The 22,184-nt window shown below is 38.4% G+C and overlaps 1 protein-coding gene across 2 annotated transcripts in view; it reads right to left on the bottom strand.

The window, feature by feature from the left end:
• LOC100645334 (5-hydroxytryptamine receptor 1A) overlaps positions 1–22,184 on the bottom strand; it is a 116,019-nt gene that overhangs the window by 33,591 nt on the left and 60,244 nt on the right. The window lies entirely within an intron of this gene.

Genomic DNA, 22,184 nt, shown 5'->3' with positions numbered 1-22,184 from the left:
CGCATCAAGGAGGAGGGGTTTTCCTGCGAAGACGATAAAAGCAACCGAGTTTTCGAAATTTTTGTTAGATCGATCACTGGTTATATGGGACCAGACTCTTTTGAGATGTAAGTAGCGTAGATATAGTCGTGAAGTAGAAATGTAATCTTTTTATTTTAGTTTCTTTTTTTCTTGTCTACTGTGTAACATTTGTCACGGACATCCGAATGCAAATGTTAAGAAATTTTCCTAAAGTCAGGTAGCTTACTTTGGGATAGAACCAATTTTTTGGGGAGAGAAACATGGAACATTGGAATGTTGCAGCGTTTAGAGGAGAAACGTACTTCTTCTCCAGCAGATAAATAGAGTTGACGTTGTTTAGAATAGTATTATGAGTAAATAATCGAGTAAAAATTGTTCCAATCCGCGGAGAAATTTGCAACAAGGTGAATCAGCTTCGTTCGAAATTGATTGATCAATTAGTTTTCCAGTTATCGTGCTCGCCAATTTGAAAAGTTATTAAACGTGGCGGTATTTAAAAGTTAATAAACCGCAACAAGTATAAATAAATAATCGAATAAAAATTTTGTTCAATCTCTGGTGAAATTTGCAACAAGGTGAACGAGCTTCGTTCCAAATTGATTGATCGATTAGCTTTTTTAGTTACCGTGTACACCGCAGTTTGAAAAGTTATTAAACGTGACGATGGTATTAAAAAATTAATAAACCGCAAGAAAAATAAAAAAAAAGTTACATTCGTCCTTGAGGACCATATTTACAGCCGAAAATGACTATGTAGTGGTCGGTTCAAAGAAAGAAGTTCATAAGGTCACTTTGTCACTCTCCTGAAACTCTCAACACGAATTCACAAACGTTCAAACTTTCTCGCTGTTTTACCGCTAAAATCACATTTCTTCTGAAAGCTTCGCGAGCCAAGCGTTGTCGACGCTGTACGTTCCAACGAAATCAATCTTCCAGAGATCTCAACGAGGATTTTCCTCGCCGGGAGGAACGGCGCAGCCACTCGGCAAAATATTTGACGAGCAATTAGGAAGTTCGAATCCGGCGGCCGTGGGTTTCGGCGCCCGCTGTCCGCAAAAAGCGCAAGCTACGCGCCAGGATTGATCGGAATCTCAGTGCGACGATGGCACGTGTGATTTCTCGTTCCGTGTTCGCGAGAGTTTCCGGCGGATCGGATTTCCGGGATCGCTCGACGCGCGAGCGTCGCTTCGCCCACTCTCGCTTAGCTTTCCACCCTCGCGTTTCTCCCCGCTCGCGTTTACTCGCTCAACTTCATCCTGATACTCGCCGTTTTTCGCCACGTTTTACCTCCACGCAGCACACGAACCGTAAAATAATTTACTGTTAGCGAAATAGTTGGCCGGTTTGCTACAACGAACCTCCACTGTCAACGTATCTCGCGGCGTAGATCGATTTTCTTCGAAATTTCCGCGATATTTCCAGTATATTATCTGTTGAAGTAACTACTTGAAGAAAAATTCTACAGCTTTATTTATGTATACCCGTGACCTGGAGACTGCTATTACTCAGAAATATTCTAGATAAGGAGCGGTGCATATTATTGTATTGAGTATACATTATATTTTGGGTTACAAGGTCTAGGGACAAAAGAACTAATAAACAGATTTCTATTTATGTTGCCTGTAGCCTCTAGCCAAAGCTACAAGCTTAACATTTTTGGTAATGTCCTTTCGCTATAAATATATGAACATGCTCCTTATCATTTCATTGTCTAGTAACACTAAGAGAGTAAGGATGTGAATCAGCATAAACTTATACATTATACTTATACTTATACCTTTAATTATTTCAATATACTTTTCTATTACAAATTCCTCCACTCGTTTCTCAATCGATCAACCTCAACCTCAACATTATCTATACGCAGGCGGAGTTTTACAAAAAGTTCAAGCCTCGTCGAGATGGAGATCTTCATTCTTAAAGTAGAAACTTTAACGCGTAGTAGCGAGCCGCTGTAAAAATGATTTGTCGTTTAATTACGGAGAAACTGTTCTTACAAAGTTGGAAGAATGCTTTCTTGAAAAAAAATTATATTAATGCTTCAGGGCCGTATTTACGTTACAAAAGGATCTCGTATAATAACTGGCAGCAGTTGGTCTAAAAGAAATTCATAGAAATCACTTGGTTCCATCGTCGCTGCGCGACAGTTGCCTCTTAAATTCTCAACGCGAATTCGCAAGCGTTTAAACTTTCTCGCTATCTTACGGCTAAAATCACTTTTCTCCTGAAACCTTCGCGAGCCAAGCATTCTCCACGATTTTTTCTTTTTCCTTTCCTTCTTTTTCCAACAAATTCTGCTCCGACCTGGCCGTTTTCGAACGAAAGTAACGCTAAACGCATAATATCGGTAATTTCGACGTCTAAGACGTATCGCGATGTGAAGTTCCGTCGATTTCTCAATTGTTTGTTGGTGTGCGCGTGTAGCGAGTACAGGCAGCCAAGAAATTTCTTCCTACGAGAGGAATGTCAGCCATGCGCGAATAATATAGCTTTCGAGTCCCGGCGTATTTTACTTTTGAAAGACGTTGTCGCGCTACGAATACCTTAAATGCTATTCTTAAGGTATTTCTCCTCGTACAGTCGCTGGCAAAATTATAGCGCGCGGAAGCGCGACAGACTGCGTGTCAGCACACGCGGCAGAGAAAGAAACTTTTTGGAAAAACTGAATGCAGTAGCCCGCTCTTCGCGTAAGCTCGCGTGGCTTGTGTTATTTCTGTGCACAGCGCACACTCGCACACGCGTGCTTTACATTCGTCCAGAACTTTATGGAATTGCATATTTTGTATTTCTCTGTCTCAAAAATGATACCAGTCAGATCTGTCCAATTTTTAATACAAAATTTACAATATTTTTTACATCGTTGAAAATCTCGTAAGAAAATTTTCTAACACGTAGCTAAAATTTGAAGAAATTAATTTAGTTGTCTCAAATAAGTTGGAGGTATAATAATTGGATTGCAGTTGTTTCTTAATTAAAAAGAAGAAAAAAAGTAAATATTTTTCAAATTCATTTCAGGGAGAGGAACCGTTTGCAGGGAAAGCAGTTTCCTTGAATTACATTTTTATTTGTTTTTCACGTACTTCTAGGTATAGCTACTTGTTAAAATCTTGTAATTTTTACACATTTTGAAATATTCATGAAATTCTGCACTCATTGAGCAGAGAATATTAGTATTTTAATAAATCCTATATATTCGTTAACAAAGTATCGTTCATTCCGTTAAGTTCAATACACAAGCTCGTATGAAGTTTATTAAAAGCTTTCCATAGCATACGAACAATTTCATCAAACGCATGTCAACGCCAATAACACCGGCAGGGACAACAATTTTAGAGAAAATAAATTATATCACTTCATATAGAACTCTCCATAACATTCAGAACTGCCGTGAAGGATTATTATTATGGAACAATCGAATCTCTCCCTGATCGAACGTTTCAAATTGTCCTTATCGATCGTCGCAACCCATAATTACATCTAGTGTTTATTTATTAGCCAACAATTATCTCTAGTGTTTATTTGTTCAAACATAGGGAATACAGTGGCTTACGAAAGAGTTGGAACATTTACAGAAACCCTCTATGAGTAATTCTGCGTGCCACACGGAATTTTTCGATTTTCACTTTGACTCTTTCAATTTTATTGACAGCGCGATAACAGTTAAACTCTTGTTTTAACGATTGAAATTTAAAGGAAAACACCAGAGGAAATTCATTGGCATTGTAACGGGTAGATAGGAAATTTTTGTGCCTCTATAATAAATTTGAGAACGCAAAGTTGCATAGAAGTTTGTTATTATTTTCTATAGAAATTTCTACGTCTTCGGATTCACATGCTCCAAATCTGGCCTAATCTAATGTACATTTTGAACATTCAGCGGATTAAATTGAAAGATAATACGTTCTTACTTACTTTCACGAAGCTTGGTTTTCTAAGAAAGATTTAGAGATCACAGGTTTTCTTAATAAAATACTCTGCATCAATTTCTCGAGACTCTCCGATTGATTTTTCGTTTGGACTTCAACTAAGCTTTCAAAAGCAAGACCGAAGTTGAACAGCAATAATTGAGAAAGTCGGTAAACTTCGTAATTACCGTAAATATATCTACAAGTAGAACGTAGAAATTTCATGGAAATTCACCGAGGACACCTCGGTAAATGGCGTTTCGTTTTGTTCAGAGGGTTTCATATTCGCGTCGGCGGTCGTTAAAATTAAACGTGGCGATCTTCTCGAGCGAAGACGGCCATCCGCTTAATGACATTGCGCATAAAAGGAAAACTGTGCGTCGAATTTATCGTTAGCCGGCAATTACAGGCCGAGTTGACAAAGTAAGCTGCGATAATAAAAATAAACGAGCGAACCACGAATCTAAATAAACGTCGTCGTCCATGGATTTCGCGAACGCTGTTCTACGAGATGTCTTTTTTTCGTGGATTTCAAAGGTACTTTCCGCGAGTACACGCAACGTTGACTAGGATCGCAGAAACGACGAAGCAGTTGACTCAAAGCTGTAAATTTTAATACGACGATTCGGGCTTCTCGATGTTAACTATACGCGGCTGAAACGTGTTATAAAAACAACAGATCTCGCGGGGGAATTTTTTAACATTTTCCAGGGGTGTGAAAATGACGAGGGAAATTGTTTATATACGCGCAGCATTTTGTTGGACGATAAAACGTAATTACAGAAAAATGTGGAAGTTAATATGAATAATAATTGAAGCCGATGGATATGAAATCGATTGCAGTTTTCATTGTATGATGCTTGTTTTCTTCAAAGAGAATAAAACGTTCGAATAATTCCTGTAGAATATTTTGTTCCTCTATTATTTGCATTAACGTTAACGATTAGCGACTATTATTTGCAAATTGTATAATACAAAACCCTTTGTAATATAAAACACGTTACGAAGCATCGAATAAGACACTCTGTTAATTAATTTCATTATGTCTTTCTATCAGGACGAGGTTCTGCTTTGAACATATTTCGCCTTAGACACACAAAGATATATTTTTTCCATATCATCGCTTAACCTCGTCGATTACATAAAAATACATTCCTTTCGCATAAAATTCTTCTATTTCGGTTCGTAGTTGTTCTTTATGAAAATTGATATAATCGAAAAAGGCACTCGATATCAATAAAAAGGAGGACGTATTTATACGTGAAGTGTTAAACGGTAAAAATTTTTACGGTGTGAAATATTTAAAAAATCCGTATGTATACACATATTTAGCACTTGATATTTTTCACAAGATGCTTTACAAGATTTCTTCTCAGTCGCCGTTTATTTGAAAAAATCGTATTAACACAGACAGTGCATCTCGTAACACGCGAAGAATAGTTTTCCTACAATGAACACGTGTTAAAAATCGATGACTGTGAAACATCGAGCAACTATCCACTAATTTAGAGATGTGTACATTAGACACTTCCTTAAGGGAAGTAATATGAGTCGGTTGTTCCATCCTCCACGCTAACATAATATACTTGAGCATACAGTGACACAGGTATGATCATAAATCAGCTTTCAAAGCGCGTCGAGTCTACCCTCTTCTCGAATATATCCACGTTCAACAACGATAAAGCTCGCGCTATGTCACGAACAATCACAGGAACATATTCTATCGGTGCTCCCAAAACTAGCAATAACGTCAAACACACTTCTCCGAAAATTGATATAAAAGTCGAAGAACTTGTACACCGAAACAGAGTTTAAACTGAACGAGAGTGTAAAAGCAAGCTAGAGCGAGTAAATTGAGAATATAAATTCATCTAAATGTACAACCATTCACGAAAGTGTTTTTACACGCTGTAAAAAACAACATGTTTATTTACCGTGCTCAGAGAAAATCGCGAGATTAAGTTAAAAGTTTGCGTGGATTTTGAACAAAATTTTGATGAATTCATTTTCCTATAACAGCTCTAAGCTTCGTAACGCTTTGTCAATAAAATTACAGATATTTTTCATGCATTGGACAAGCACAAGACGATCCGTACAGCCTGTAGCTTGTAATTGGAGTATACGTGTTTCTCTTTCATCGGTAAAATTATAGCTATTTTTAGGATGTTTTTTTTTAGTTGGCTTCAAAGAAACGTTACCTGGCTTATAGCACGTGATAGAGACTTTTCAACGTTTCTAGAGAAGTAGCGCAGGAACATCGTGATAAGTTTGCGTTACTCGAGTCTATAATTTCCGAGAGCAATCGCCTTGAAAGACGTAATACCTACACTCACGCTATTACGGTGACGTATAACATGCCAATTTTATGTTCATAGGCGTTTTCATGTCATGATAAAACAAATATAAAGAAGGTAGATTAAACTCGTGGCCAGATGTACTTTTATACATTTTTATCCGATCCCGGGGTTAATTTCAAAGATATTCTTGACTGGTTGTCGATAATGCAACGTAGCACGGTTTATAATAGTCAATACGCAATAAATTCTATGGAAATGTTAGGAAGTGTTATTATCTTTAGAATATGAGACAGAATAATTGTTGGAAAATATTTTATCGCGCGAAAGTTTGCTATTCTGTGTAAATAACGTGGATAAAGCTTTTTATATAAATAAATATTATTTAGCTGTGACTATGGAAATACCGTTATACCGTGACAAATATGTTTTCAAACTGTACAATGCATTTTTATGAGTAGTTATCGTTCTTTATGCGTGGCCGTTTTATCGCGCGTGTAGTCTCGATACGTTCGAACTTTGCATACGATCAAAGTGAGAAAAATTATAACGATGTTTAATCGTTAAATAAAAATTGGCTGATGTCATAAAGGATTAACCTATCGGCATAGACAAAGAAACCGAAACATTAAAAATTTTCACAGAATTTTAACGACACGACAAAAAGAGAAAACAGCGGTTCGAATGGAATAACGCGAGATCCACGAAGCTGCGTTAAAAACACAGAAATCGAATGCATTATTTCAGGCGAAAAATTTTAATATCGCATTCGCGCCTCGAATCTACCGCTCGTCTGGACCCAAGCGAAATTTAATTTCTCGTTTCCGCGCATCTGCTTCGGCGGAATCGTTTAAATTCGTTTAATGCGCCGCAAGGAGTTTCATTTTACTTGTCACGTCTATCTTTTCGCGGCACCGCGAATCGAACGAAAGAGGCGACGGCGAAATTTAAATCGAAAAAGAACCGTCGCCGTTACCTCGGGTCAGTTATTCGTCGCGATTTTCCCATCGTGGAAAAACTTTTCCAGAACCGAATTCGACTAGTTTCTCGGCCAACTTCCGTCTGCAATCGAACGATTCCTGATTCCGTAGCTTCTTCCCATCCTACGTCGCTTCTCCTTCAGTTTATTCGAGTTTCGTTTGAACTTCTTTAGTTACCAGTTACCAGTTCTTTTGCCGTTTTAAGAAACGCGTTCTTCGTCGACACGACACCCAGCTTTTGCAATACTCGTTTCAATGTATATGTATGCAAATTCTATAAAATTCAAGCTACCCGCCAACCGACATATTTACTTTTGCTGTTGTTCTGGCAGCTATTTTACTGAATAGATTAGATCACGAAAAAAGAATGGTAATTTAGGACTTAGAAAATCGATTCTCGATTTTCCAGGTAAAATTCTTAGTAGATTCGTTATTAATTGTTATTGTATATAATTTAAGTTATTTAAGTTCTTAAAATAAAGTCGATTTTCCAGAATCGATCGTCTTATTTAACCCAAGGATTAACGTTATTATATGTACATCAGCGAATCAGTATGAAGAGGAACTTGTGTAGATGCAGGAATCAGGATAGCGAGTATAATTTTGTAGGCGATAAATTTCCTTCCGAAATGAATCCTCGAGAAGGCTGCTAATTTATTAGGAGTGAAGCCTTTCGAGAAGGTTCGAGCAAAGCTCTTTTTTTTTCTTTCTATGTCGTATCAACTACAAGATTTATAGCGACAGCTTAAGATTAACTATGTCGGTGTTATGTTAATCCGTCGATTAATTTGGACTCTTTCACGAAGTCAAGTAAGTCGTGACTCTTCTCATTTTCCAAATTGTCCTTAAGCGAAGGTTTCGATCTAAATTTATCACGAAGACGTTGTACTTGAAGAATCGTAAAAGCAGACGATCCGCTGCAGTTGCGAAAGAGTTCACATAGCATCGAGCAACTGAGTCCTTTGACAGAATATGGAACGCGGAATTTTGCAATGTAAAATTCTAATTCGCGAAATTGGCCACTTTGTCTCTTCTGGAAAGTGTAATATTCGTTCTACGCTTGAAAAATACCTCAGTATACATTATGTTTTGGGTTGCAAGGTCTAGAAGCAAACTAATAAACAGATTTCTATTTATGTTCCCTGTAGCCTCTAGCCCAAGCTATAAACTTAACTTTTTTGGTAATGTTCTTTCGCTACAAATATATGAACGTGCTCCCTATCATTCCACTGTCTAGTAACACTAAAAGAGTAAGGATTTGAATCAGCATAAACTTATACATTATACTTATAATTATTTCCATATATTTTTCTATTAGAAATTCATGCACTCGTTCCTCAATCAGTCAACCTCAACCTCAACAGATAATAGTAATCACGACGAATTTGATTTGTCATATCTTCATTGATTTTCGTCTTAAATCGATCAATGAAAATATTAAAATACTATCACGACCAGCTGAATTCGTACGTTACCAGCTATCGTCGAATTCGTTTGAAAAATGTAGCATCTTTGCAATTTCAACGGCCATTTATTCCGTAATTCGCGGATCCGACTATTCCGAAATCCCGAAGTGTCCCTCTCCGAGCTACAGAGTGCGCATTTAACCTGCAATTTTAGAATCTAGTTACCCCAAAGCTCTCGAGCACGAAATTATTCAGCAATTTAAGAAGCTGGTTACGCGGACGTTTCCGGGTCGCGGTTATCGTGGCGACCGTGACAAAATTATTAAAAAAGAAAAAAAGAAAGAACGAAGAAAATAATCACGTTCCTCCTCGTTCTCTTCCTTCGTCCGCGGATAAGGAGAGAGTTATGAGGTCCTCATGCGTGGTTGAACGATAATATGGTCGGCCTTGCTGGAGTTATTAAACATTTTTTCCATTAGGAATTTTTGTAATAATATTTCAGGAAGAGAGAAGCGTACACGTGGCCAGTAGAAAATGGCTTCAAAATGAAAGTATTAACGAGTGAAACATCTATTTCGAACTCTTCTTGTTATACTACCGGGACTCGTTAAAATCATCATAGACAGCTAATAGTGAGAAATTAATAAATTACGAATACATACAAATTATGTTCTACTAATTACTAGTACTACGAGTTACAGTAGAAAGATAGTTGATAAATTACTATGCGAGAGAATGAGAGATGAATTACGAAAAGAAAGATGGAAAGCAAAGGATAGTTATTTTAACGAGTTTAATGTAGTTCAAATGTTACCTAAAATATTGTTCGACAGATGGGTATATTTATGTTGCAACCAAAACAGGTAAACATTTGGATTGCTCACGTGTGATAATTTCTCGTCATGTTTCAATTTTCCGAATAGAGTTATGCGGGTTTCGCGGTTTCGTGTTTCAGTGGATAATTAGCGAAGCAAATTGAAACGTGCACGTTGATTGAAAAACACGGGAATTTTGTGAAACTTTCGTACGCGTTGTGCATCCATGTAAATCTATTAAAACTGTAACTCTAAACGGAAGCTTACCGCATCAAATTGATCCCAGCGCAAGGTTTATACGGTTACAGTTTCGCTTCTAAACTTAAGTTATTCGATAATATTTCCATACGACAAACACTCGCTAAAATATCGCGTAAACTTACATAACAAGCTTCGCATGTAAGTAATATTCTTCGGAGCAGGAAGCGTCATTTTTAGGCGACATTTAAGATAAAAAATTACCCGTCAGATATAACTACAGCCATAAGATTATAAAATTAATAGGAGAATTAAAATGTTCATATATATATAAAATGGTCATATTTCTTGAAGAAAACCCAGCATAGTCTAGCTATATTATTTATCAGTCTATCTCTTAAAATAATTCGCAAGAGACGATAACGTCTGAAATAATAAGTAGCCAAAAAATATTAAAAAGTAACTTAAAACAATGACTCACAGATAAGAACATTGAACCATTAAAGATACATATATATATATATAGGAATAACCCATCATTACGTACACTGTATAATTATTCTTGACGATGCAATCCACATTTTCATCAAACGGACCGCGGTTCCACGTGATTTAAAAGTCGACACACACGAGCGACAGGTGTCAGTTTTGTAACCGCGTTTTAGCAATATATAAATTTATACGAACACAGGTTCACGCGTGACGTAATTTCTGATGGCAATTTGTCTTGTTTGTGCCTAAAAAAAAAAAAAAAAAAAAAAAAGTGGACGTGGCTACGATAGACACATGCAACTGGTGCCTACACGATTGAAAGAATCTCCGCTATAAATTATGGCCTTGTGGAAATTTACTCTTTTTCTGTAAGTGTCTTCATATGCACAGAGGTGTATTTAAAATTCGCTGTCCACGATCGAATCGACATTTATGAAAGCCCGTCAATCTGCGCCGCCGTTTGCAACAATAAATCCCGAATATGTACCATCTGAAGCTGCAGGATCGACCTTTCCGGCCCATTGTGTCCGCCATGATCGATCGGACGTGCATTCGTTTTCGTCGTAACTCGTTTCATAATAAAAACCAAAAAAGAAAGAAAGAAAGATACGAAAGAAACAAAAATGGGGAACAGAAAAATGAAAAATATCGAGAAATACGAGAAACGGAAACAGAAAGACAGCAGCAGCATCATTTCCGACCGGGACGATAAATTATGCTTCGGCGTATCCTTCCGGCCGTGGAAAATTTATATCCGTGGCTTGTAGAGGATTTCGTATGGTGAACGCGGAGCACGAAAATAGTACGCCAATGAAAGATATCGATTACGTCTGTGCAATTAAAAGCAGGTTCAACGATCTGCTCGTGTGTCACAAACGCTTCCCTCTTTCGATCCTCACGTTCTCTGGTTTTTACGCAAACAATAGGATATTGTTAGGAATCCCGTTTTGCTCCCTTGTCAACCCCTTCCGCAGCGAAACACAATGCCACGACCTCGACGTGGCTATCAGACGAAAGTCCAGATATATCGTTTAGGGTGGCTGACCATCCAAAGTTTACGATGGGGTCGAGAACGTTCGCTACTTTTGAGTATTTCAATTTATACGTGAAATTCATGTAGTGTCGTTTAACGCAGCGTGATGCATCGCTTTTCATACCGACATCGGCCAAATGTGACCTGTCGATTTTGGTAAAACTTCCTAAATTTACAATTCTTTTTGTTCATCTGCAATATACAGGCTATTCTTTGAATTTGTAACTAGTCCGATTTCACTGCTCATTTAGCGAATGCTATCTTGGCGATAATTCGGCTTGCGAGAAAGTGCCAGAGTCCAGTGACAACTGTTGTTAGATTTAGGTTTTACTCTGTGCAAAGTTCCCAAGGTTTACAAGCTTTTAGTTCTCTTCAGCCGTCTTATCTCTGTTAGATCGTCGATGAGAGAGCTTGCTGGCTGATGTGGGTGGTTTTGTAGTCTGTGTTTATGCGCTGACGCGTGTTCTCTCGCATATTGGCGCACCCATTCCATGTTAAGCTCTTCGTTCCTCGAATACCAAGAGGACTGCTGTTATCTTCCTAAGAGTTTTGCCTTGCAGTCGTTGAATACATGAGCTTTTTATTTTTAGCACAACTTGGTAATCGATTTTCACAAGTCCAGATCAGGATGAGCGCGTCTTTGTACGTTCAGGAGTTCGCCGTCGTCTATCGAGACCAGTTTTGTCCAAAGTTCCGCCTCGTTTTATTTCATTTATTTTCCACCCGTTGCCTCTCAACTCGTAGCTAAGTAGGTTCAGCCATGTAGGTTCATAGCGTCTTAAACATTAGAGCGAAACATAGCGTCTTCGTACATTAGAAAAAGAGAAGAACCCCTTCGTAGGAAACGTTGAAATTTCCGGCAAATGCCGACCCAGCGTTCGTTACTGTCTGATTTGATAAGGCGGTCCAACAAGGATAAAGCGAATCTAGGGATTGCAGGATCGAAATCGGGCGAAGCTTTAATATCAGTCCACTTTAACGAAGCGTCAGACGGACAGGGAGTGCTCGGTGGTCCTAGAGTTCGTGAGTGTTCTGAACTACGATGAAGAGCAAGAAAGTTTCCGGCACGCTGTCACAGTGAGCAAAGGAGCGTTCACCGACGACCCTGACTTTGCTCCCTCTCTCCGTCACGCTGTCTGTGTCTTTGGTTAGTCCCGTGGACCGTAGATGGTTGCATATTGCAACAGGCGGTGCAGCGTGGCGCGGCTGCATTATTAAGAAGTTGGTGTAACGCGACGGAGACATGGTTGCCGCAGCTGTGGTCGCCGGCAAGTTGCCCTCCTCCCAAGGAAATCTAATAAGCGAGCACAAGTAAATTAACCGAGCTAACTTTTAACCAGTCGAATAATCTCGTTCTTAGCGAATTCGTTTCGCTTTGCCGCGTCTTCACGAGCGTTCTCTGCGAGGTGAATTCGACGCTCGTGCAATTGATTTAAGCAGCCTAAAGGATATAAACGATGCTTTGTTTTCAAGGAAACTGAGTTGAAGATCGTAAACGTAGAGTGGAACGAACAGTTTTTTGTAGAACGGCGTAGCGTGGTTGTGATTGTTGGAACTTTTGATTGGGATTACTGAGATGAGAGGAAATGTTTCTCTTCGAGATACCCTTCGTGTTGTAATCATCCTGAAAACTGACCTGAATTTTAATGAGTCGTCTTCCTTCGCTAGAGAATTCGAAAGAACTTGCTTTTACAGTTAGTAGCTAATGGACGAAAATATTTTCTCGAAACTCGGAAAGCGTTTCTAAATTATTTTCATATTTTTACATAATAATTGGAGGAGACTAGAAGATACTGGGAAGGGAGAACGAGAAGCAAAGACGAAAGACTTGTAGCGAGATACGGATATGGAAATCATTCTAAATCGAAAGAATATTGGAGAGAGAATGCGGAAAAGAAGCGTAAATTCTGAAGAAGAGGGAGGAGACAAGACCCGTGCTGGAGGAGCGTGAGAAGACAAGAACTGAAGAAGACGCGAAGATGATATTAGGATCAATGGGTTGGAGAATAGAAATGCCAGGGAAGACAGAGAGGAGGAGACGATAGCTAAGGCAGGCAGGAAGGAAGAAGAGGGGAGAACAAAAGGGTTAGGAGCAATGGTAAGAAACAGAAATGAAAGAGGGACAGGAAACAATATTGAACACCGGAAGGGGGACGAATAGGAGGAAGAACGGTATAATAGAGGGAGAGAACAAAGGGAGGATTTTGGGTAAACGATAGGTGTTGTTATATGCAAATGTTGAAACTTTAGAATAGGCTATAGGCGGAGTGTGGGAGGTAAACGTAGAAAATAAGAAGAAAATATAAAGCCGGAAATACGTTCCAAGCCGATAGACAAGTGGGCTATGGGTAATAAATAAATAAATTACACGAACATATACATAATAGAAAGAAAATATCACGGAAAGTGACTATAACGTTGAATCTTACGTTGAACTTCGATTTCGCAGATTCGGTGTACCTTAAAGCAACAGAAAAATGCAATTAACCGTCGCTTTAAATCTCTCTTACATCTCGTCGCTACTTTAAAAGATCCAAATTAAACTCGAATCTCCTGTACGTGACTGGCGTTAAACTGCGCATTATGGGAGTGGAAGGAATTTTCATATATCTCTCATCGTTTCTATTTCATTTCAATTCTGCGCCGTTTTATCGAAGGATATTATAGCATTTTTTTCGGTTGTTTATTCGACTATTAAAACGACTGAGAAGATGGCTCGACCCGAATGGAAAAATTCGCTCCCTTGGAAAAACCAAAGAACGTAAGACGAAGTATCGAATTTTCACAAGCTTAGTGCCGCGACACGACGTTGTACGTCGTAAAATATTTCTCAAATCCTACGACGAAAGAACACACACTTACGCACAGACACGGACCCGAGTTAATGCACGAAGGAACGAGGAATTAGCTGTAGAGCTTCACGTGTCGAACGAAATTGCCATGGCTCGTGGAGGCTTGCATATTCATGGACCTGGATTATCATCGTTTACACACGATACTGCATCGCGCATTATTAATGTACTCTCCTTTGTCTAGTGATTTTCCCGTCTTCTAAATTCCTTCCACACCTCAGACACATCCTACTCTGTTGCTTCGTTTCTTCATGAACCGAACGTCATTTACTTCTCTATCAGAGATAGCGAACAGACCAACTTGAATTTCTACAAATTTGAATCAAATCCAGGCTTCGTTTCATAGGACTCGAACACTATTCCTACGATACAGTGGTTCGTCCATTGTGCTTGCCAAATATTCGATCTTCACAAGCTGCTTTCGAGCCAGTTTTCGGAACCAGTACTCACCGGTTTCGAAAATCTACTTACAATTAGTTGGACAATTTAGCTAATCGAATCTGATACACAAGCGACCGTATTGTACTGGAGAAAACACACCAAACTGAATCACCGTAGAGTCCCGATTATCCAAGATGATATGAAGATGGACCTACCTCGGATAAAGATCTGTCGGAGTTCGTAAATCGTGTAACAAAGTCATAGAGAAGATTCTGACAATGTAACGTATTGTTCATGCGTCTAGGTTTAATCAATTATCAAATAGATTATCTGCGAGAGTTTGATTAATCGCTTTCACGATAACCGGTTATTTACTTTTTCGTAACTTTCGTTTTAAAATTTCGACAAAAGTGGAGTTACGGTAAAGTTCAAAGCATCCCGGACGCTATGAAAACTTCGATTAAACGGTACTCGGATAGCCGAGACTCCGCTTTAATTCCATCCATCCACGTCAATTTATATTTCCAATATTTAAAATCCTGAATTTTCTATTTCATTCTCCCTCTGAAAGATTAAAAGCGTATAATTCAAGAGAACACAATTTGGTGGCGGAATCTATCCAGCTTTCCTTTGACACACAGAGCTCTCGTACGAAGTGACATTTAAACGTCGATTCGTGCCACGTGCGCGTTCGAATCGAACGTAACAACATTTTCCCGGGTTGACTTCGCTCGTCTCGATGCGGTTTAGAATAGAACGGAGAAACGAGCAACAAGCCGAACGCGTTTCGTCGGGACAAAGCGACCGGTGGTTTTTAACATCGGCCAGTCGTCCATTCGACCATCTATTTCTGGATTTGCCAGGACAAATGTCTCCTGGGTCAATAACCGAGCGCGATTGTAGGTATTCAGGACTGCGGGGACATTCTGGTTGCCTCTCAGGTATGTCAATCGATACGTCCAACTGTATTTTTGCCAGTGTATCGATATTTTCGGCCGACCAAGTTGCTTTATTTTCGCGAAACGAAACGAGCTCCAACGAATTGGAGAAAGGATTGCGCGGGATTATTTTTTACGAGTATTAGATCCGTGCGAGGGGCGTGATTACTCTTCTATTTTTCGTTCTTGCTTCGGTAAATTTGTCGGTGAGCCGATTAGAGATATTTCACAGAGGAACAGTCAGCAGCGTTGGTTCATTTCTTAGCGAATTCGTTGCAAGTTGATATCTCGTTGTATTCTTGTTCTGTGAATTCTTTATCGCGTTCACATTGCGAATTTTAAATATAGCACAGATCATTTGTAGGATTTACTTACTTGTAATATTAAAATAATATATTATCTGTGTTATAATAGAATATGGTGACTAAATGTTACGTTTAAACGTCTAAACGTTTGACTTAATATTATGGCGATTAAACACGCGCGATGTATATTACATTAAATATTATTTCGTTGTTAATTGTATGAAATAAAATAGCTATATTGTAATTATATGGAATTATTTCATACCTTTTGATGTTTAGTATCACCTTCCTATTTGCTTTTTAAATCAAACGCACGAGGAGGTGGGGACACCGATATATGCAGAAAGCTTTTTGAAAGTTTTTGATGAAATTAAAGTAACCATATTCGTACGGCCGTTAATTAAAACGTTTCGACAAAATGTTTACTTTGATATGAAAATTTGGACAGAAAAATTACTAATTATTTCGTATTACTTTTGACGCGTTCAACGTGCCTTTTAATATTTGACAAATTTGCAACATGCGAAAACTGTTGGCAGTGAACGAACGACACAATAATGTAATCATATTATAATTTACAGACTGCGTGAAACTATAATAATTAATTTAAGACAAAGTACATAAACCAGGCATGCAGCGAAATTAAAAAAGTTGTTTCTCCTTCCAACTTATCTCCTTTCGCTTAACGTAAACGTCGCACGTTTCGAAGAAATCTTAAAGTTCGTACGACGAATTAAATTCCTACCACGGAATAAATGGATAAATTAAAACTGGTGAACCTGTTTCCAGCGTCAAGAGGTTTCCATTAAAAACTCAATCTCCGATAAAACGATGATGGTGGCTCGTTGTTTAATAACGGGACGCAGTTACCGGCCGATGTCAAGAAAATATTCCGTGATCGCTTTAATCTCGAGTGAATCCGCTGAAAACTTATGGCAAATCATTGGTCGCCAGTCACGAACTCCAACCCGTGGTATTTCGCACTGGGAACGAGAACGGAAACGAAACGTCGTTCCAAGAAACTCGTTGCTTGTGAAATAGTTGTACATGTCTGTCTCGTAGGAAGACGTTTTCCAGTCTTTCGTGTTATATAGCACGAACCAATGTCGGTCTTCTTTAAACATTAAAAAATCTCATTAATACACCAATCATATCCCGGATCAACGGAACCAAACTGAAGCAGACTGGAAGAAATCGGCGATTTATTTTCGCTAATAAAACGTCACAACGAGTATCATCCCTCGAGAGTATTTTATTGCATATCACTCGCGTTCTGTAGATTTATACGCCATTAAATTTCCCATAAACGCGCGTAAATTCGTAGTCTAATTATCATGTTCGAAGATAATTCTTTCTGCCTTTTCTCTTTTTTCTCTCTCTTCCCCTTTTTTCCTCTTTTTTTTTTTAAATTATCGGAGCAAGATTGCAACGCGACATAAAAACACCCCTGGATTTTTCGAATCTGATCGCGTGCACCGAGCGTTTCCGGTGCGTCACAAGTGTAACGATTCATTTCCCAGAAATTGCGCGACGCTGTTACCTTTTTCACGACGAAACTCGTGCGATACGGTCGTATTTACGTGTAATTGCTGTACATCGAGAATGCATGACCTATGCAAAGCTGAGTTTGTCGGAACCAATCGAATTTAATCACAGATTCAGTACCGCCGTATGGTCGTAATCGAACACGTAGTCGACAGACTTAAGTTCGTGACCCTCTCTCCCCCTCACTCCACCTGCTGCACCTCCTGAAAACGCGTTTCACGACCAAACCAGTGCTCTTAAAACGGTACCGTTTTCTTATCTGCGTCACGAAAGCCCTTCCGTGGCTTGGTTCGCTTAGTAATAGGGTTTTAGTGTCTGGCAGCGAATCGCATGGCGAGAAATGTTTCTTAGCGGAGGTGAAACTTTCCGCGAAGTAGTAAAACTAGAAGCTGTGGAAGCTGTGCTTCGGATAATAATAAAATTCCCAGTTAACAGGCCCGCTTCTTTCGCGTGGTTGCGAGTTCAGTTTTGCTTCTTGTATCGAGGGATTGATTCCATAAACGTAACGTAATAAATACGACACAATAAATATAAATATCACAAGAGCTGGTATTTGTAACGTCGCCTACAGAAATCTTCATACAGCGTGTTGTTTACAGTACCTGGCTATCGCGTTAGGATCTTGAAACGTTCTATAGTCTTCAGCTTTTCTTCTTCTTTTTTCGTATTTAGTAAACTCTACTCTTTTTAGCGCGTTACGAGTACGAAGCATTTTGAAATCTTATCAGCTCTGCCGCGAGACTCGATCATCGTGCAAAGTTTGAAACAAATGCAGGGAAGTATAGGTATAGAAATTACAATGTAATCATTGCACTAAATGTCTCGCAATTTCTATAAATAATAACAGAATCGTTTGACAATGTTCCATCGTAATCAGCATACTCCGATTACCAGCGAAACGTCGCGCTAACATAACGTGGGCTTTCCATACCATACCATACCACCGGACACGACTTTGTTGATAATCTGCAAAAGTCAGTAAATTTTTATAACAAATGGAAGCTGTAATCTGTTCTGTTGGAAGGGTATATATAGCAGTATCGCTGGTTGCAACGTAACTTTCGCCACACCCAGCATTGATAAATCGCCATCGTGTGTATCGTGTCGGTCGTACAATCGTGACACACGCGATAAGCGTCATTCGAATGTTATTCGTCAACCACCAGCTACGCCCCTGTCGTTCACCATCAGAACTGACATTTCTGCTATAATTATTGCAACCGCTACGTATATACAATCCATCGTACAATTAAATATTATTAGGAAGAAATTGTTTATGCATTTTCAAGCTACAACAGACGGTGGACGTAGTTTCGTTGGGATTAGCAACACGATGCTTAAATCATCGCTTTTGCGCGCGAAACGACGTTAATACGAGCAACTGTACGTTTTCAACAACTTGCAGAGAGGCTATTACGAGAAGAATTACCGATTTCGACGAAATTTACTTAATGGCATATTACGTGTAACGTGATATATGGCGGTGTATTCCATCAGCAAACGCAAGCTCTCTGTCCGAATCGATTTCGCCAATAAATACAATCGATAAAAGCAAACTTCTATCTGTGAAAAGCAAACAAACGGCTGCGATAGCGTTACGTCAACGCTCGACACTTTTAATATTCTATGTATTATTTTTCTCTGCTTTTACGAGGTTTTCACTACTGTATCTCGCGAAACGATTGTCACGGACTTTTGGGTAATGCGACCGTTTATTTACGTTTCTTTGTGATTTGCGTTAATTGAAAGCCGCAGGCGGTGACCATCCAATTCAATTTGTCGCTTTGAAATTTCAATGAAAACGACAGAGACGAATATCGTGACAAGGAATTGCGCGCCGATCAAATCGCCGACACCCGAGCCTCGATTTTATCCCTGTGGATTTACTCTTTTGTTTCAACTTTGTGGGAACAAGCGGTCTACCGATTCTGCATTCATTCGACAAGTTTGCTTTCCGTGCGAAATTTAACGGCACACGACGAACAGTCGCAAAAGATCGACCGTTCCGGCTGCGTTTCACCACCGTTCACGTTCATAATAGGCACACGATCGTATTTCTCAGACTATTGGGCCGATGAATGTCAAATGTTCCTCCGACGCTGCAATTTAACGTGATAACAACAACTGTTAAATCTTGTTGTATCGTTAATTATCAACCGTCGAAGATATTTGTTAGAAATCACACACAGTATGTTCTATTTAAGTGGGAACTCTCAGTTACAGTGGAACTCGATTATCCCAACTAATTGTATTCAGAACAATCGGATAATGGAACGATCATTCGTTACACGTTACGCGTATTACATACATGCGTTATTAATCGTCTTTGTTCTTCGATCTTTTCTGCTAAATTGCATATCCTTTTTAAAGTTAGTATTGTCACTGTATGTCTGTATACGTCACTATCCTTTTCAATATCAACGGTCAAAGAAGAAATCGACAGGTACGCAGAAAAATACAAGGAAAAAAACAGCAACAGATCGAAACCAGCTGGCTGCTGAAGCGAGTAAAATTCTCATAGAAAGAAGACTAAAAAGAAAACACCCCACTGACCTCACTAAAGGAATAAAATAGTCAAATTCGAAAATGGTATCCCGCTGGGAGTAATCATTCACATGTTATTTAACAATTAAGTTAGAAAAATTTATCAAATGTCCAGCTGGACAAATTGTAAAGTACAAATTAAATAATAAAAAAATTCTATAAAGAAGACTAAAAAGAAAACACCCCACTGACCTCACTAAAGAAATAAAATAGTCAAATTCGAAAATGGTAACCCGCTGGGAGTAGCCATCCGCGTGTTATTTAGCAATTAAGCTAGACAAATTTATCAAATGTCCAGCTGGACAAATTGTAAAGTACAAATTAAATAATAACAAAATTCTACAAGGAAGACTAAAAAGAAAACACCCCATTGACCTCACTAAAGAAATAAAATAGTCAAATTCGAAAATGGTAACCCGCTGGGAGTAGCCATCCGCGTGTTATTTAGCAATTAAGTTAGAAAAATTTATCAAATGTCCAGCTGGGCAAATTGTAAAGTACAAATTAAATAATAATAAAAAAGAAACTGTCCTTTTCTATCTTGTTTATTCGTATATATATGTATTACATAAATTTATAATTAACATAAAAGCATCAATAACTAATACGTAAATAATTGTACTTCATTGTACCTCGATATATTACATTTCATACAATATTACAAAACTGTTACCAAACTGGAACGACGTTACGAACACAGTTACCAACACTGACGCGTTAGAGTTCCATCGATGATTCCTAATTACAACTACGGTTGTGAGCTCATTATTTTATTAAGCCGCGTAACGAGCCGTCAACGGCTGTGCATTGTTAACGAGCACGTCGCGTTTCCGTTGAATCGCGCTGGCATGTCGTGGGTGCAACGATTTCACCGCCATTTTACCGGAAGCCGCGGAATCGTGTGTCCAAACCAAGCCACAGAATCGTGGATCGACCTTGTTTTGAAGAACTTGCTGTATCTCGAATAATTGAATATCGCGAACAATCGGTTTCATTTCTTTAAATATCGATCGGATTATCGTAAATGTTTTAATGAAACAAGTATACCTACCTAGGTATTAGGAATTAAGAATCACGAATAGACATTGTTCTTTAGTTTTTGTTTAGTTGTTTCAGTTGAAATAGTAAGAAAATAAGAAATAGTAAAATGGTAAGTATTAGGTTGTACGAAAAGTTCCTTTCGTTCTTTGTTCTGTATTAGTTTATTGAATTATGTACGAACATAATAATAGAAATAGAACGAAGTGGATCATACATAATTCAATAAAATAATATAAAACAGAAATTGTTGCTTATCTATTATCACCTTACGAAACGAAAGAAACTTTTCGGACAACCTAATACGTAGCTCGAAACACGTAATGGAATCGTAACGTGCGTTGTATCATTAACAACACGAAGATTTTTCACTTATTCATAATTTATTCCAAGTATTACCATAACGCAGAATGTAATCGGTAGATTACGTGGCAAAAGGATGAAGATGAATCCGTTTACGATTAGAAATTTTAATCTACGTATCTGTCGAGAATTGTGGGTCATAATCTCCGAAATAAATGTATAGGGACACTTACATTACACTTAGAATTGATATAAAGATAGTTTCACATTTATTTGATATGCAATTTACAAGATATTCGTCGATACTCATTTACACGCGTCTCAGCGCACTCTTTGTCTCACCATCTTCTTTACCACACTACCAACGGAACAGTTACATTCATTGTTTTACGAGACTCTGTGCACGTACATACTCCCACACACTCATACTCATATAACTGTGTCACTAATACGCGACTAATCTAGAGTAGCACACAAAATTACACACATCTCCATAGTATCGATTAATTATTTCTGATAGTTCGTTTCTGTTATGTGTTCGCCTAAGTATAGATTATTCGAAAGAATTCTATTTTGCGAGAATATAATGACGCGTGATAATTATGAATAAAGTAATACCTGTAATATAATTTATCATAATGCAATTACTTGTACCTGTGTATCGCACGTGTGTCATTTATAAATTGATTGAAACGAAAATTAGGTAGCAGGTAATAGGAAAATGAGCGTGTGTATAGTTGCGAGCAACTTTAAGTGAAATTAAGATAAAGAAATACTACGATTCCCTCGTACGTATAATTTCCGCACAAACTTAAAACAGACATTTTTTACAATTCGTAATAGAAAGACACGATATACAAAACCTACGACTAACATAAATCATCAGTTTTATTACCCACGAACACGTTAATTGTCATATAGCGTTTCTTCGAAAATGTCTGACATTAAAACATACTCTTTTTTAAATCGTTACACCATCTACCTCGTACGAATACGAATGTTAACGTGCGTTGATGTCGTAAGACATTAAACTTGCGTTTCGATTTTATATCACGCGAGCTTCTGGAAAATGTTGCGTCATTTGACCAATATATATCCAGGTAGAATCTGGATTCTCTTTCGTAATTAGAATAC

This window comes from Bombus terrestris, chromosome 10, assembly GCF_910591885.1.
Source record: "Bombus terrestris chromosome 10, iyBomTerr1.2, whole genome shotgun sequence".
Taxonomy (NCBI): Eukaryota; Metazoa; Arthropoda; class Insecta; order Hymenoptera; family Apidae; genus Bombus; species Bombus terrestris.
The sequence above is the reverse complement of the archived record's forward strand: the minus strand, read 5'-3'. Positions and strand labels throughout refer to the sequence as shown.